Here is a 16,620-nt window from a genome sequence, read left to right on the forward strand (position 1 = left end):
GAGCTATATTTTTATTCACCACATGATATGTGTTTTGCTTGGAGCGTCTTGTATGATTTGAGTCTTTGCTTTTTAGTTTACCACAATCATCCTTGCTGTACACACCTTTTGAGAGAGCCATACATGAGTTTGAATTTGTTAGTGTTGGAAATATGCCCTAGAGGCAATAATAAAATGGTTATTATTATATTTCCTTGTTCATGATAATTGTCTATTGTTCATGCTATAATTGTGTTATCCGAAAATCGTAATACATGTGTGAATACATAGACCACAACATGTCCCTAGTGAGCCTCTAGTTGACTAGCTCGTTGATCAATAGATGGTTACGCTGACCATGGACATTGGATGTCATTGATAACGGGATCACATCATTAGGAGAATGATGTGGTGGACAAGACTCAATCCTAAGCATAGCGCAAGATCGTGTAGTTCGTCTGCTAAAGCTTTTCTAATGTCAAGTATCTTTTCCTTAGACCATGAGATTGTGCAACTTCCGGATACTGTAGGAATACTTTGGGTGTGCCAAACGTCACAACGTAACTGGGTGGCTATAAAGGTACACTACGGGTATCCCTGGAAGTATCTGTTGGGTTGGCACGAATCGAGACTGGGATTTGTCACTCCATATGACGGAGAGGTATCTCTGGGCCCACTCAGTAGGACATCATCATAATGAGCTCAATGTGATCAAGGAGTTGTTCACGGGATGATGTGTTACGGGAACGAGTAAAGAGACTTTCCGTAATGAGATTGAACAAGGTATCGGTATACCGACGATCGAATCTCGGGCAAGTATCGTACCGATAGACAAAGGGAATTGTATACGGGATTGATTGAATCCTCGACATCGTGGTTCATTCGATGAGATTATTGTGGAGCATGTGGGAGCCTACATGGGTATCCAGATCCCGCTATTGGTTATTGACCGGAGAGTTGTCTCGGTCATGTCTACGTGCCTGCCGAACCCGTAGGGTCTACACACTTAAGGTTCGGTGACGCTAGAGTTGTAGAGATATTAGTATGCGGTTAACTGAAAGTTGTTCGGAGTCCCGGATGAGATCTCGGACGTCACGAGGAGTTCTGAAATGGTCCGGAGGTAAAGATTTATATATACGAAGTCCAGTTTCGGCCACCGGGAGAGTTTCGGGGGTCACCGGTATTGTACCGGGACCACCGGAAGGGTCCCAGGGGTCCACCGGGTGGGGCCACCTATCTCGGAGGGCCCCATGGGCTGAAGTGGCGTGGGAACCAGCCCCTGGTGGGCTGGTGCGCCCCACCCAAGGGCCCAAGGCGCCTAGGGTTGGAAACCCTAGGGGGCCGTTGCCCCCCGAGGGGGCATGCGCCCCCTGGTTGGAAACCCTAAGGGGGTCGTTGCCCCCCGAGGGGGCGCCGCCCTGGTCCCCCCTCTAGATGAGATATACAAGGGGGCATGCGTCCCCCTAGCCCCTATATGTTGTGGAGGGAAGGGAGGGCAGCCGCACCCTAAGCCCTGGCGACTCCCTATCCCTCCCGTGACACCTCTTCCTCCTACAGTAGCGCTTGGCGAAGCCCTGCTGAAATCCCGCTGCTTCCACCACCACACCGTCGTGCTGCTGGATCTCCATCAAGTTCTCCTCCCCCCTTTCTGGATCAAGAAGGAGGAGACGTCTCTGCTCCGTACGTGTGTTGAATGCGGAGGTGCCGTCCGTTCGGCGCTAGGATCATCGGTGATTTGGATCACGACGAGTACGACTCCATCAACCCCGTTCTCTTGAATGCTTCCGCTCGCGATCTACAAGGGTATGTAGATGCACTCCTCTCTCTCGTTGCTAGATGACTCCATAGATTGATCTTGGTGATGCATAGAAAATTTTAAATTTCTGCTATGATCCCCAACAATGGCATCATGAGCTAGGTCTATGCGTAGTTTCTATGCACGAGTAGAACACAAGTTGTTGTGGGCGTCGATTTTGTCAATTTACTTGCCGTTACTAGTCTTATCTTGATTCGGCGGCATCGTGGGATGAAGCGGCCCGGACCGACCTTACACGTACACTTACGTGAGACAGGTTCCACCGACTAACATGCACTAGTTGCATAAGGTGGCTAGCGGGTGTCTGTCTCTCCCACTTTAGTCGGATCGGATTCGATGAAAAGGGTCCTTTTAAAGGGTAAATATAAATTGGCATATCACGTTATGGTTTTGGCGTAGGTAAGAAACATTCTTGCTAGAAACCTATAGCAGCCACGTAAAAATTTGCAACAACAATTAGAGGACGTCTAACTTGTTTTTGCAGCATATGCGTGTGATGTGATATGACCAAAAGGATGTGATGAATGATATATGTGATGTATGAGATTGATCATGTTCTTGTAATAGGAATCACGACTTGCATGTCGATGAGTATGACAACCGGCAGGAGCCATAGGAGTTGTCTTAATTTATTGTATGACCTGCGTGTCAATGAAAACGCCATGTAGTTACTTTACCTTATTGCTAACCGTTAGCTATAGTAGTAGAAGTAATAGTTGGCGAGACAACTTCATGAAGACACGATGATGTAGATCATGATGATGGAGATCATGGTGTCATGCCGGTGACGATGATGATCATGGCGCCCCGAAGATGGAGATCAAAAGGAGCAAAATGATATTGGCCATATCATGTCACTATTTGATTGCATGTGATGTTTATCATGTTTTACATCTTATTTGCTTAGAACGACGGTAGCATCAATAAGATGATCCCTCATTAAAATATCAAGAATTGTGTTCCCCCTAACTGTGCACCATTGCTAAGGTCCGTTGTTCCGAAGCACCACGTGATGATCGGGTGTGATAGGTTCTAACGTTCGCATACAACGGGTGTAAGCCAGATTTACACACGCAATACACTTAGGTTGACTCGACGAGCCTAGCATGTACAGACATGGCCTCGGAACACGGAAGACCAAAAGGTCGAACATGAGTCGTATAGAAGATACGATCACCATGAAGATGTTCACTGATGATGACTAGTCCGTCTCACGTGATGATCGGACACGGCCTAGTTGACTCGGATCATGTATCACTTAGATGACTAGAGGGATGTCTGTCTGAGTGGGAGTTCATTAAATAATTTGATTAGATGAACTTAATTATCATGAACATAGTCTAAAAATCTTTGCGATATGTCTTGTAGATCAAATGGCCCACGCTAATGTTTCCCTCAACTTCAACGTGTTCCTAGAGAAAACCAAGCTGAAAGACAATGGCAGCAACTACATGGACTGGGTCCGTAACCTGAGGATTATCCTCATAGCTTCCAAGAAAGCATATGTCATTGATGCACCGCTAGGTGAAGCACCTGTTTTCCCAGCAGATCAAGACGTTATGAACGCCTGGCAGACGCGTAGTGATGATTACTCCCTGGTTCAGTGCGGCATGCTTTACATCTTAGAACCGGGGCTCCAAAAGCGTTTTGAGCAACATGGAGCATATGAGATGTTCCAAGAGATGAAAATGGTTTTCCAAGCTCATGCCCGGGTCGAGAGATATGAAGTCTCCGGCAAGTTCTACAGTTGTAAGATGGAGGAGAATAGTTCCGTCAGTGAGCACATACTCAAAATGTCTGGGTTGCACAACTGCTTGTCTCAGCTGGGAGTTAATCTCCCAGATGATGCGGTCGTTGACAGAATCCTTCAGTCGCTCCCACCTAGCTACAAGAGCTTTGTGATGAACTTCAATATGCAGGGGATGGAAAAGACCATTCCTGAGGTATATTCAATGCTGAAATCAGCGGAGGTGGAAATCAAAAAGGAACATCAAGTGTTGATGGTGAATAAAACCACAAAGTTCAAGAAAGGCAAGGGTAAAAGAACTTCAAGAAGGACGGCAAGGGAGTTGCCACGCCCGGTAAGCAAGCTATCGGGAAGAAGCCAAAGAATGGACCCAAGCCTGAGACTGAGTGTTTTTATTGCAAGGGAAACAATCGCTGGAAGCGTAACTGCCCCAAGTACTTAGCGAATAAGAAGGCCGGCAATGCCAAAGGTATATGTGATATACATGTTATTGATGTGTACCTAACCAGCGCTCGTAGTAGCTCCTGGGTATTTGATACTGGTGCAGTTGCTTATATTTGTAACTCAAAACAGGAGCTGCGGAATAAGCGAAGACTGGCGAAGGACGAGGTGACGATGCGCGTCGGGAATGGTTCCAAGGTCGATGTGATCACCGTAGGCATGCTGCCTCTACATTTACCTACGGGATTAGTTTTAAACCTCAATAACTATTATTTAGTACCAGCTTTGAGCATGAACATTGTATATGGATCTCATTTAATGCGAGATGGCTACTCATTTAAATCCGAGAATAATGGTTGTTCTATTTATATGAGAGACATGTTTTATGGTCATGCCTCGTTGGTTAATGGTCTATTCTTATTTAATCTCGAGCATGATGTTACACATATTCATAGTGTGAATGCCAAAAGATGTAAGGTTGATAATGATAGTCCCACATACTTGTGGCACTGCCGCCTTGGTCACAATGGTGTCAAACGCATGAAGAAACTCCATGCAGATGGACTTTTGGAGTCTCTTGATTATGAATCATTTGACATGTGCGAACCATGCCTCATGGGCAAAATGACCAAGACTCCGTTCTCCGGAACAATGGAGCGAACAACCAACTTATTAGAAATCATACATACTGATGTGTGCGGTCCAATGAGTGTTGAGGCTCGTGGTGGTTATCGTTATGTCCTCACCCTCACTGATGACTTAAGTAGATATGGGTATGTCTACTTGATGAAACACAAGTCTGAGACATTTGAAAAGTTCAAGGAATTTCAGAGTGAGGTTGAGAATCAACGTGACAGGAAAATAAAGTTCTTACAATCAGATCATGGAGGGGAATATTTGAGTCACGAATTTGGCACACACACTTAAGGAAATGTGGAATTGTTTCACAACTCACGCCGCCTGGAACACCTCAGCGTAATGGTGTGTCTGAATGTCGTAATCGCACTCTATTGGATATGGTGCGATCTATGATGTCTCTGACCGATCTACCGCTATCATTTTGGTGTTATGCTAGAGAGACTGCCGCATTCACTTTAAATAGGGCTCCGTCAAAATCCGTTGAGACGATGCCGTATGAATTGTGGTTTGGGAAGAAATCTAAGCTGTCATTTCTGAAAGTTTGGGGATGTGATGCTTATGTCAAGAAACTTCAACCTGAAAAGCTCAAACCCAAATCGGAAAAATGCGTCTTCATAGGATACCATAAGGAAACTATTGGGTATACCTTCTACCTCAGATCCGAAGGCAAGATCTTTGTTGCCAAGAATGGATCCTTTCTAGAGAAAGAGTTTCTCTCGAAAGAAGTAAGTGGGAGGAAAGTAGAACTTGATGAAGTATTGCCTCTTGAACCGGAGAGTAGCGCAACTCAAGAAATGTTTCTGTGGTGCCTACACCGACTAGAGAGGAAGTTAATGATGATGATCATGAAACTTCAGATCAAGTTGCTACCGAACTTCATAGGTCCACAAGGACACGTTCCGCACCAGAGTGGTACGGCAACCCTGTCCTTGAAATCATGTTGTTAGACAATGGTGAACCTTCGAACTATGAAGAAGCGATTACGGGCCCGGATTCCGACAAATGGCTTGAAGCCATGAAGTCCGAGATAGGATCCATGTATGAAAGCGAAGTATGGACTTTGACTGACTTGCCCGATGATCGGTGAGCCATAGAAAATAAATGGATCTTTAAGAAGAAGATAGATGCGGATGGTAATGTAACCATCTATAAGGCTCGACTTGTCGCTAAGGGTTATCGACAAGTTCAAGGGGTTGACTACGATGAGACCTTCTCACCCGTAGCGAAGCTGAAGTCTGTCCGAATCATGTTAGCAATTGCCGCATTCTGTGATTATGAGATATTGCAAATGGACGTCAAAACAGCATTCCTTAATGTTTTCCTTAAGGAAGAATTGTATATGATGCAGCCGGAAGGTTTTGTCGATCCTAAGAACGCTGACAAGGTATGCAAGCTCCAACGCTCGATCTATGGGCTGGTGCAAGCATCTCGGAGTTGGAACATTCGTTTTGATGAGATGATCAAAACGTTTGGGTTTACGCAGATTTATGGAGAAGCCTGTGTTTACAAGAAAGTGAGTGGGAGCTCTGCAGCATTTCTCATATTATATGTGGATGACATACTATTGATGGGAAATGATATAGAACTCTTGGAAAGCATAAAGGCCTACTTGAATAAGTGTTTTTCAATGAAGGACCTTGGAGAAGCTGCTTACATAGTAGGCATCAAGATCTATAGAGATAGATCGAGACGCCTCATTGGTCTTTCACAAAGCATGTACCTTGACAAGATATTGAAGAAGTTCAATATGGATCAGTCCAAGAAGGGGTTCTTGCCTGTATTGCAAGGTGTGAGATTGAGCATGGCTCAATGCCCGACCACGGCAGAAGATAGAGAAAAGATGAGTGTCATCCCCTATGCCTCGTCCATAGGGTCTATTATGTATGCCATGTTGTGTACCAGACCTGACGTAAACCTTGCCGTAAGTTTGGTGGGAAGGTACCAAAGTAATCCCGGCATGGAACACTGGACAGTGGTCACGAATATCCTGAAGTACCTGAAAAGGACTAAGGATATGTTTCTCGTTTATGGAGGTGACGAAGAGCTCGTCGTAAAGGGTTACGTTGATGCTAGCTTTGACACTGATCTAGATGACTCCAAGTCACAAACCGGATACGTGTATATTTTGAATGGTGGGGCAGTCAGCTGGTGCAGTTGCAAGCAAAGCGTCATGGAGGGATCTACATGTGAAGTGGAGTACATAGCAGCCTCGGGGGCAACACATGAAGCAATCTGGATGAAGGAGTTCATTACCGACCTAGGAGTTATTCCCAATGCGTCGGGCCCGATGACTCTCTTCTGTGACAACAGTGGAGCTATTGCCCTTCCAAGGAGCCCAGGTTTCACAAGAAGACCAGGAATATCAAGCGTCGCTTCAACTCCATTCGTGAAAATGTTCAATATGGAGACATAGAGATTTGTAAAGTGCATACAGACCTGAATGTCGCAGATCCGTTGACTAAACCTCTTCCACGTGCAAAGCATGATCAACACCAGAACTCTATGGGTGTTTGATTCATCACGATGTAACTAGATTATTGACTCTAGTGCAAGTGGGAGACTGTTGGAAATATGCCCTAGAGGCAATAATAAAATGGTTATTGTTATATTTCCTTGTTCATGATAATTGTCTATTGTTCATGCTATAATTGTGTTATCCGGAAATCGTAATACATGTGTGAATACATAGACCACAACATGTCCCTAGTGAGCCTCTAGTTGACTAGCTCGTTGATCAATAGATGGTTACGCTGACCATGGACATTGGATGTCATTGATAAAGGGATCACATCATAAGGAGAATGATGTGATGGACAAGACCCAATCCTAAGCATAGCGCTAGATCGTGTAGTTCGTCTGCTAAAGCTTTTCTAATGTCAAGTATCTTTTCCTTAGACCATGAGATTGTGCAACTCCCGGATACTGTAGGAACACTTTGGGTGTGCCAAACGTCACAACGTAACTGGGTGGCTATAAAGGTACACTACGTGTATCCCCGAAAGTATCCGTTGAGTTGGCACGAATCGAGACTGGGATTTGTCACTCCGTATGACAGAGAGGTATCTCTGGGCCCACTCGGTAGGACATCATCATAATGAGCTCAATGTGATGAAGGAGTTGTTCACGTGATGATGTGTTAAGGGAACAAGTAAAGAGACTTGCCGTAACAAGATTGAACAAGGTATCGGTATACCGACGATCGAATCTCGGGCAAGTATCGTACCGATAGACAAAGGGAATTGTATACGGGATTGATTGAATCCTCGACATCGCGGTTCATCCGATGAGATTATCGTGGAGCATGTGGGAGCCAACATGGGTATCTAGATCCCGCTGTTGTTTATTGACCGGAGAGTTGTCTCGGTCATGTCTACGTGTCTCCCGAACCCATAGGGTCTACACACTTAAGGTTCGGTGACGCTAGAGTTGTAGAGATATTAGTATGCGGTTAACCGAAAGTTGTTCGGAGTCCGGGATGAGATCTCGGACGTCACGAGGAGTTCCGGAATTGTAACACCCTTGATGCGGCTATATCTCCCATGTGTCGAAGCACGACTTAGAGGCATAACCGCATTGAAAGCAATGTCGCAAGTGAGGTAATCTTCACACAACCCATGTAATACATAAGGGAAAAGAGTTACATAGTTGGCTTACAACCGCCACTTCACACAAATACATGAATAAAACATTACATCAACCAAATACACTCAAGGTCCGACTACGGAACCAAAATAAAAGAAGACTACCCCAAATGCTACACAGATCCCCGATCGACCCCAACTGGGCTCCACTACTGATCAACTAGAACGAAACAACACAAAGGGCAAGATCTTCATCGAGCTCCTCCTTGAGCTTGGTTGCGTCATCTGCGCGGTTCAACGGCACCTGCAAGCTGGTTTTGGAAGTATCTGTGAGCCACGGGGACTCAGCAATCTCACACCCTCGCGATCAAGACTATTTAAGCTTATAGGTAAGGCAAGGTAATATGTGGAGCTGCAGCAAGCGACTAGCATATATGGTGGCTAAAGAGAGCGGGAAGAGAAGGCAAATCACGAACGAAGAACTATAGAACAACCTACGGCAAACATTACTCCAACACCGTGTTCACTTCCCGGACTCCGCCGAGAAGAGACCATCACGGTTACACACGCAGTTGATGTATTTTAATTAAGGTCAACTTAAGGTTTTCTACAACCGGACATTAACAAATTCCCATCTGCCCATAACCACGGGCACGACTTTCCAAAGTTCAAATCCCTGCAGGGGAGTCCCAACTTAGCCCATCACAAGCTCTCACGGTCAATGAAGGATAAACCTTCTCCCGAGACATTCTGATCAGACTCGGTATCCCGTTTCTACAAGACAACTTCGACAAGGTAAAACAAATCCAGCAACACCGCCCGGATGTGCCGACAAATCCCGATAGGAGCTGCACATATCTCATTCTCAGGGCACACCGGATTGTCCAAGGTACGGGTAGGCCAGCCCAGAGTTGCCCCTGGTGGCCACTGGCAGCTGACAGGTTGGACCAACACTCAGAGGAGCACTGGCCCGAGGGTGTAAATAAAGATGACCCTTGAGTCCCCGGAACCCAAGGGAAAAAAGAGGCTAGGAGGCGAAGGGTAAAACCAAAGTTGGGCATTGCTGGAAGAGTTTTATTCAAGGCGAACTATGAAGGGGTTCCCATTATCACCCAACCGCGTAAGGAACGCAAAATCCAGGAACATAACACCGATATGATGGAAACTAGGGCGGCAAGAGTGGAACAAAACACTAGGCAAAAAGCCGAGCCTTCCACCCTTTACCAAATATATAGATGCATTAATTAAATAAGATATATTGTGATATCCCAACAAGTAAACATGTTCCAACAAGGAACAACATCTCCATGTCCCAACAAGGAACAAAACTTCGATCTTCACCTGCAACTAACAACACTATAAGAGGGGCTGAGCAAAGCGGTAACATAGCCAAACAACGGTTTGCTAGGACAAGGTGGGTTAGAGGCTTGTTTCAACAATATGGGAGGCATGATAAGCAAGTGGTAGGTATCACAGCATAGGCATAGCAAAAGAGCGAGCAACTAGCAAGCAAAGATAGAAGTGATTTCGAGGGTATGGTCATCTTGCCTGAAAACCCCGCAAGGAAGAAGAACGAGTCCATGGAAGACAAACGGACGTAGTCGAACGGATCCTCACAAACACGACGTTATCGGAACCAACCCGAAGAAGCAATCCCCGGAAAGGAGCAAACAACATAGTAAACAACCACCACGTAAACACGGCATGATGCAAAATCAAGTATGATGCATGTCCGGTTTAATGAAGCATGGCATGGCAAAATGCACAAACAGTCCTACAAATTAAGTGGAGCTCAACATGCAACTCCGTTGCATATTGACGAAACACCACATTCGAGTTATTTAGTTCGATCTCGTTTATGTACCCAACAATATTCAATGTTGTTAGCATGGCAAGAGGTGAATCATGATGAAACTATCTATCTAGGCAAGTTTAAATGAGGCCGGAACAACAAAACGACAAGTCCCAAAAAATCCTCATGAGCATATTATAGATTTGGTACTGTTCTTCCCTAAACAATATTTTAGAGTTGTTAAACATGCAAAGTAAAGCCACCATGTTAAGCTAGGCATCTTTCTACCCCATTTACATATAAATATTATTTAATTCGGAGCTACGGTTATTTAGTTATGAAATAAAGCATTTTAGCATGAAATAGGAGCAAATTTAACCAAACGACATCTTAAACATTTCAAACATGTATGAAAGTTGCATATTATTAAACTAGATGAAATTCTAAGCAAGTTTCATATTTGGAGTTTTTACATATGATGCACAGTTTGGGAGTTATTAAATGGATGAAGTATTAGGGCTTTTCTGCAAAACTGCCAACTCTGGATAATTAGCTAAATTTGTAGAACTGGAAAAAAACATGACACGGGCCAGATCTACTGGGACTGGGCTGCTCACATTGGGCCTTGAGGCCGGTCGGCTAGGAGAGGGAGGCTGGAAGGGGGCGCTGGGCCTGCTCACCGGCTCGGCCCAGGTCAGTGGAGGTGGCTGCAGGCCTGGGCGGCTCGGGCTGGCGAATTGGGTGGCTGGACCTTGCTGGATCTGGCCCAAGCGGATGAGGGTCGCGGTCAACGGGGCGACCGGCTACGCAGTCCAGGCGATCGAAGCAGATGGAGGTTCGTCCTTGAGACAGAGAGGCAATCGACTGAGAGAGAGGAAAAACAGAGGAGGACCCAAGGACGGAGAGAAGGGGCCGGCGACCTGCGGGGTCCGGTGACGCAGGACGTAGCGGGTCGGCGAGGAGGCTTCGGAGATGGCCAGATCAGGCCAGTTCGTGTCGAGGAGGCGAGGTAGCAGGCCGGCGTGGAGGAACTCCGGCGACCATGGGGTCCGGACTTAGCGGGGCAACGAAGAGGAGCAGCAGTGGATAGGCACGGCTCCTGCAGAGGGACTTGGCGCGGCGATGGAGCAGCTTCCGACAGAGCCGCGAGGGAATTGGGTGCGAGTCAGGCGAAACGGAAGCAGCAACGGCGAGGCTTGGAGCTTCGAGTGGTTCGGGCGCTCATGGGTCTCCTGTTGACGAACAGAGACAAAGGGAGCGATGTGAGAGAGAGGGGAAATCACGGGGAAGGTGGAAGGGGCACAGGCGAGGGCACAGAGGAGCTCCACTCCTCTGGATCGAAGAGGGAGGAGGAGGCTCTCGATCGAGGCGGCGGGGTTCTCTGGTGGCTTCGAATCGAAGAGCTTGGGCTCGAGCTCTGGTTGGTGGGAGGAGGAATGGGAGGATCCCGATGGGGGATTTGGTCAGGTGGCGGCGGCGATGGGACAAACTTCTAGGTTTTAGGATTGATCTGATATATAAATAACAAGTGGATTTTTGGATAGGGGCATTTGGTCCCTCCGATCTTAATCGGACGGTCGCGAAAAAAAATAGCTAGGGATTCCAAATAAGAAAACGGTGATGTTTTGTAGATGTTTGGGGATGATCCGGACACAACGGTGGCGACAGTCCGGGTCGGGTTCGGGACAACTTTCGGACGCGCGCGAGGGGGGCTGCGGGCTGACGAGAGAGGTTAGGTTGGACCTGGCGGTAGGTAGTGAGCTGTGTAGACGGTCTCGAGCTGAGAGAAAAGAAGGGAGAGGGGCCCGACGACTATTTCTCGAGACCGAAAATGTCCGACGTTAGGCCGGCTACTATTGCCGCTATATTTATCCGTTGGGGCGTCAAGCGAACTCCGAATGCGACGAAAATTGACAGGCGGCCTACCTACAACATAAAAACACCGCACGCCAACTTTCATCCCATTCCGAGAACATTTTCTGGCCACTTATAAAATAATATTTCGGATATGCCGCAGGCGCATGCAAGTGTGTCTGGGCTCAGAATGGACAACGAACAGAACTGGGAGACCCAGACTAATGCAAGTTTTGAAAACATGCAGATGCAATGCAGATGATGACATGGCAAGATGCAACACACAAGCAAATGACAAGGCCACAACAGCGAATAACTGGACGACAACTGGCGCAACGGTCTCAGGGCATTACAGGAATGGTCTGGAGGTAAAGATTTATATATAGCAATTCCAGTTTCGGCCACCGGGAGAGTTTTGGGGGTCACCGATATTGTACCGGGACCACCGGAAGGGTCCCGGGGGTCCACCGGGTGGGGACACCTATCCTGGAGGGCCCCATGGGCTGAAGTGGTGTGGGAACCAGCCCCTGGTGGGCTGGTGCGCCCCACCCAAGGGCCCAAGGCGCCTAGGGTTGGAAACCCTAGGGGGCCGTTGCCCCCTCGAGGGGGCATGCGCCCCCCTGGTTGGAAACCCTAAGCAGGCCGTTGCCCCCCAAGGGGCCGCCACCCCCTCTAGATGGGATCTCCAAGGGGGCATGCGTCCCCCTAGCCCATATATATAGTGGAGGGGAGGGAGGGCAGCCGCACCCTAAGCCCTGGCGCCTCCCTCTCCCTCCCGTGACACCACTTCCTCGTACAGTAGCGCTTGGCGAAGCCCTGCTGAAATCTCGCTGCTTCCACCACCACGCCGTCGTGCTGCTGGATCTCCATCAACTTCTCCTCCGCCCTTGCTGGATCAAGAAGGAGGAGACGTCTCCGCTCCGTACGTGTGTTGAACGCGGAGGTGCCGTCCGTTGGGCGCTAGGGTCATCGGTGATTTGGATCACGACAAGTACGACTCCATCAACCCCGTTCTTTTGAACGCTTCCGCTCACGATCTACAAGGGTATGTAGATGCACTCCTCTCTCTCTCTCTCTCGTTGCTAGATGACTCCATAGATTGATCTTGGTGATGCGTAGAAAATTTTAAATTTCTGCTACGATCCCCAACAGTTAGAATACTCTTTGTGCTTCGCTTATATCATTTGAGTTATATAGTTTTGCTCTAGTACTTCACTTATATCTTTTAGAGCACGGTGGTGGATTTGTTTTATAGAAACTATTGATCTCTCATGCTTCACTTAGATTGTTTTGAGAGTCTTAAGTAGCATGTTAATTTTCTTAAATAATCCAAATATGCTTGGTATTCAAGAATAGTAAAAACTTTCTTATGAGTGTGTTGAATGCTATGAGAAGTTCGATGCTTGATAATTGTTTTGAGATATGAAGATGGTGATATTAAAGTTGTACTAGTAGAGTAGTTGTGAATTTGAGAAATACTTGTGTTAAAGTTTGTGATTCTCGTAGCATGCACGTATGGTGAACCGTTATGTGATGAAGTCGGAGCATGATTTATTTTTTGATTGTCTTCCTTATGAGTGGCGGTCGGGGATGAACGATGGTCTTTTCCTACCAATCTATCCCCCTAGGAGCATGCGCGTAATACTTTGCTTTGATAACTTGTAGATTTTTGCAATAAGTATATGAGTTCTTTATGACTAATGTTGAGTCCATGGATTATACGCACTTTTCTTCCTTCCACCATTGCTAGCCTCTCTAATACCGCGCACCTTTCGCCGGTATCATACACCCACCATATACCTTCCTCAAAACAGCCACCATACCTACCTATTAAGGCATTTCCATAGCCATTCCGAGATATATTGCCATGCAACTTTCCACCGTTTCATTTATTATGACACACTCCATCATTGTCATATTGCTTAGCATGATCATGTAGTTGGCATCGTATTTGTGGCAAAGCCACCATTCACAATTCTTCCATACATGTCACTCTTGATTCATTGCATATCCCGGTACACCACCGGAGGCATTCATATAGAGTCATATTTTGTTCTAAGTATCGAGTTGTAATTGTTGAGTTGTAAGAAAATAAAAGTGTGATGACCATCATTATTAGAGCATTGTCTCAGTGAGGAAAGGATGATGGAGACTATGATTCCCCCACAAGTCGGGATGAGACTCCGGACGAAAAATAAAATAAAAAAAAAGAAAAGAAAAGAGGCCATAAAAAAGAGAGAGAAAAGGCCCAAAAAAAGAGAGAAAAAGAGAGAAGGAACAATGTTACTATCCTTTACCACACTTGTGCTTCAAAGTAGCACCATGATATTCATGATAGAGAGTCTCTCATTTCGTCACTTTCATATACTAGTGGGAATTTTTCATTATAGAACTTGGCTTGTATATTCCAATGATGGGCTTCCCCAAAATGCCCTAGGTCTTCATGAGCAAGCAAGTTGGATGCACAACCACTTAGTATCTTTTGTTGAGCTTTCATATACTTATAGCTCGAGTGCATCCGTTGCATGGCAATCCCTACTCACTCACATTAATATCTATTGATGGGCATCTCCATAGCCTGTTGATACGCCTAGTTGATGTGAGACTATCTTCTCCCTTTTTGTCTTCTCCACAACCACCATTCTATTCCACATATAGTGCTATATCCATGGCTCACGCTCATGTATTGCGTGAAAATTGAAAAAGATTGAGAATGTCAAAAGTATGAAACAATTGCTTATCTTGTTATCGGGGTTGTGCATGATTTAAATACTTTGTGTGGTGAAGATAGAGCATAGCCAGACTATATGATTTGTAGGGATAACTTTCTTTGGCCATGTTATTTTGAGAAGACATGATTGGTTTGTTAGTATGCTTGAAGTATTATTATTATTTTTATGTCAATATTAAACTTTTATCTTGAATCTTTCGGATCTGAATATTCATACAACAATGAAGTAGAATTACATTAAAATTATGCCAAGTAGCACTTCACATCAAAAATTATCTTTTTTATCATTTACCTACTCGAGGACGAGCAGGAATTAAGCTTGGGGATGTTTGATACGTCTCCAACGTATCTATAATTTTTGATTGATCCATGCTATATTATCTACTGTTTTGGACATTAGTGGGCTTTATTATCCACTTTTATATTATTTTTTGGGACTAACCTATTAACCGGAGGCCCAGCCAAGAATTGCTGTTTTTTTTTGCCTATTTTAGGGTTTCAAAGAAAAGGAATATCAAACGGAGTCCAAACGGAATGAAACTTTTGGGAACGTGATTTTTGGAATGAACAAGACCCAGGAAACTTGGACCCTATGTCAAGCAACCATAGGGAGGCCACAAGGTAGGGGGCGCGCCTACCCCTCCCCCCTAGGCGCGCCCTCCACACTCATGGGCCCCCTGTTGCTCCACTGACGTACTCCTTCCTCCTATATATACCTACGTGCCCCTAAACGATCTAATACGGAGCCAAAAACCTAATTCCACCGCCGCAACTTTCTGTATCCACGAGATCCCATCTCGGGGCCTGTTCCGGAGCTCCGTCGGAGGGGGCATCCATCATGGAGGGCTTCTACATCAACACTGTAACCTCTCCGATGAAGTGTGAGTAGTTTACCTCAGACCTTCGGGTCCATAGTTATTAGCTAGATGGCTTCTTCTCTCTTTTTGGATCTCAATACAAAGTTCTCCCCCTCTCTTGTGGAGATCTATTCGATGTAATCTTCTTTTTGCGGTGTGTTTGTTGAGACCGATGAATTGTGGGTTTATGATCAAGATTATCTATGAACAATATTTGAATCTTCTCTGAATTCTTTTATGTATGATTGGTTATCTTTGCAAGTCTCTTCGAATTATCAGTTTGGTTTGGCCTACTAGATTGATCTTTCTTGCAATGGGAGAAGTGCTTAGCTTTGGGTTCAATCTTGCGGTGTCCTTTCCCAGTGACAGTAGGGGCAGCAAGGTATGTATTGTATCGTTGCCATCGAGGATAACAAGATGGTTTTTTTATCATATTGCATGAATTTATCCCTCTACATAATGTCATCTTGCTTAAGGCGTTACTCTGTTTTCATGAACTTAATACTCTAGATGCATGCTGGATAGCGGACGATGAGTGGAGTAATAGTAGTAGATGCAGGCAGGAGTCGGTCTACTTGTCTCGGACGTGATGCCTATATACATGATCATACCTAGATATTCTCATAACTATGCTCAATTCTATCAATTGCTCAACAGTAATTCGTTCACCCACCATAAAATACTTATGCTCTTGAGAGAAGCCACTAGTGAAACCTATGGCCCTTGGGTCTATCTTCATCATATAATCTTCCAATACTTAGTTATTTCCTTTGCTTTTATTTTACTTTGCATCTTTATCACAAAAATACCAAAAAAATTATTCTATCATATCTATCACATCTCACTCTCGTAAGTGACTGTGAAGGGATTGACAACCCCTTATCACGTTGGTTGTGAGGAGTTATTTGTTTTGTGCAGGTATGAGGGACTCGCGCGTAGCCTCCTACTGGATTGATACCTTGGTTCTCAAAAACTAAGGGAAATACTTACGCTACTTTGCTGCATCATCCTTTCCTCTTCAAGGAAATCCAACGCAGTGCTCAAGAGGTAGCAAGGGTAGATCAATCTTCCCACACCCTGCAGAGTGAAAAGTGGCCGACGGGGGAATCATTCAGTATTATAGTTACATACCAGCTTGCGTGTGGTTTACTCAAGGCCATGAGTTTTCCACTGATTTCAAGGT

This window comes from Triticum aestivum, chromosome 3A (assembly GCF_018294505.1).
Source record: "Triticum aestivum cultivar Chinese Spring chromosome 3A, IWGSC CS RefSeq v2.1, whole genome shotgun sequence".
Classification (NCBI taxonomy): domain Eukaryota; kingdom Viridiplantae; phylum Streptophyta; class Magnoliopsida; order Poales; family Poaceae; genus Triticum; species Triticum aestivum.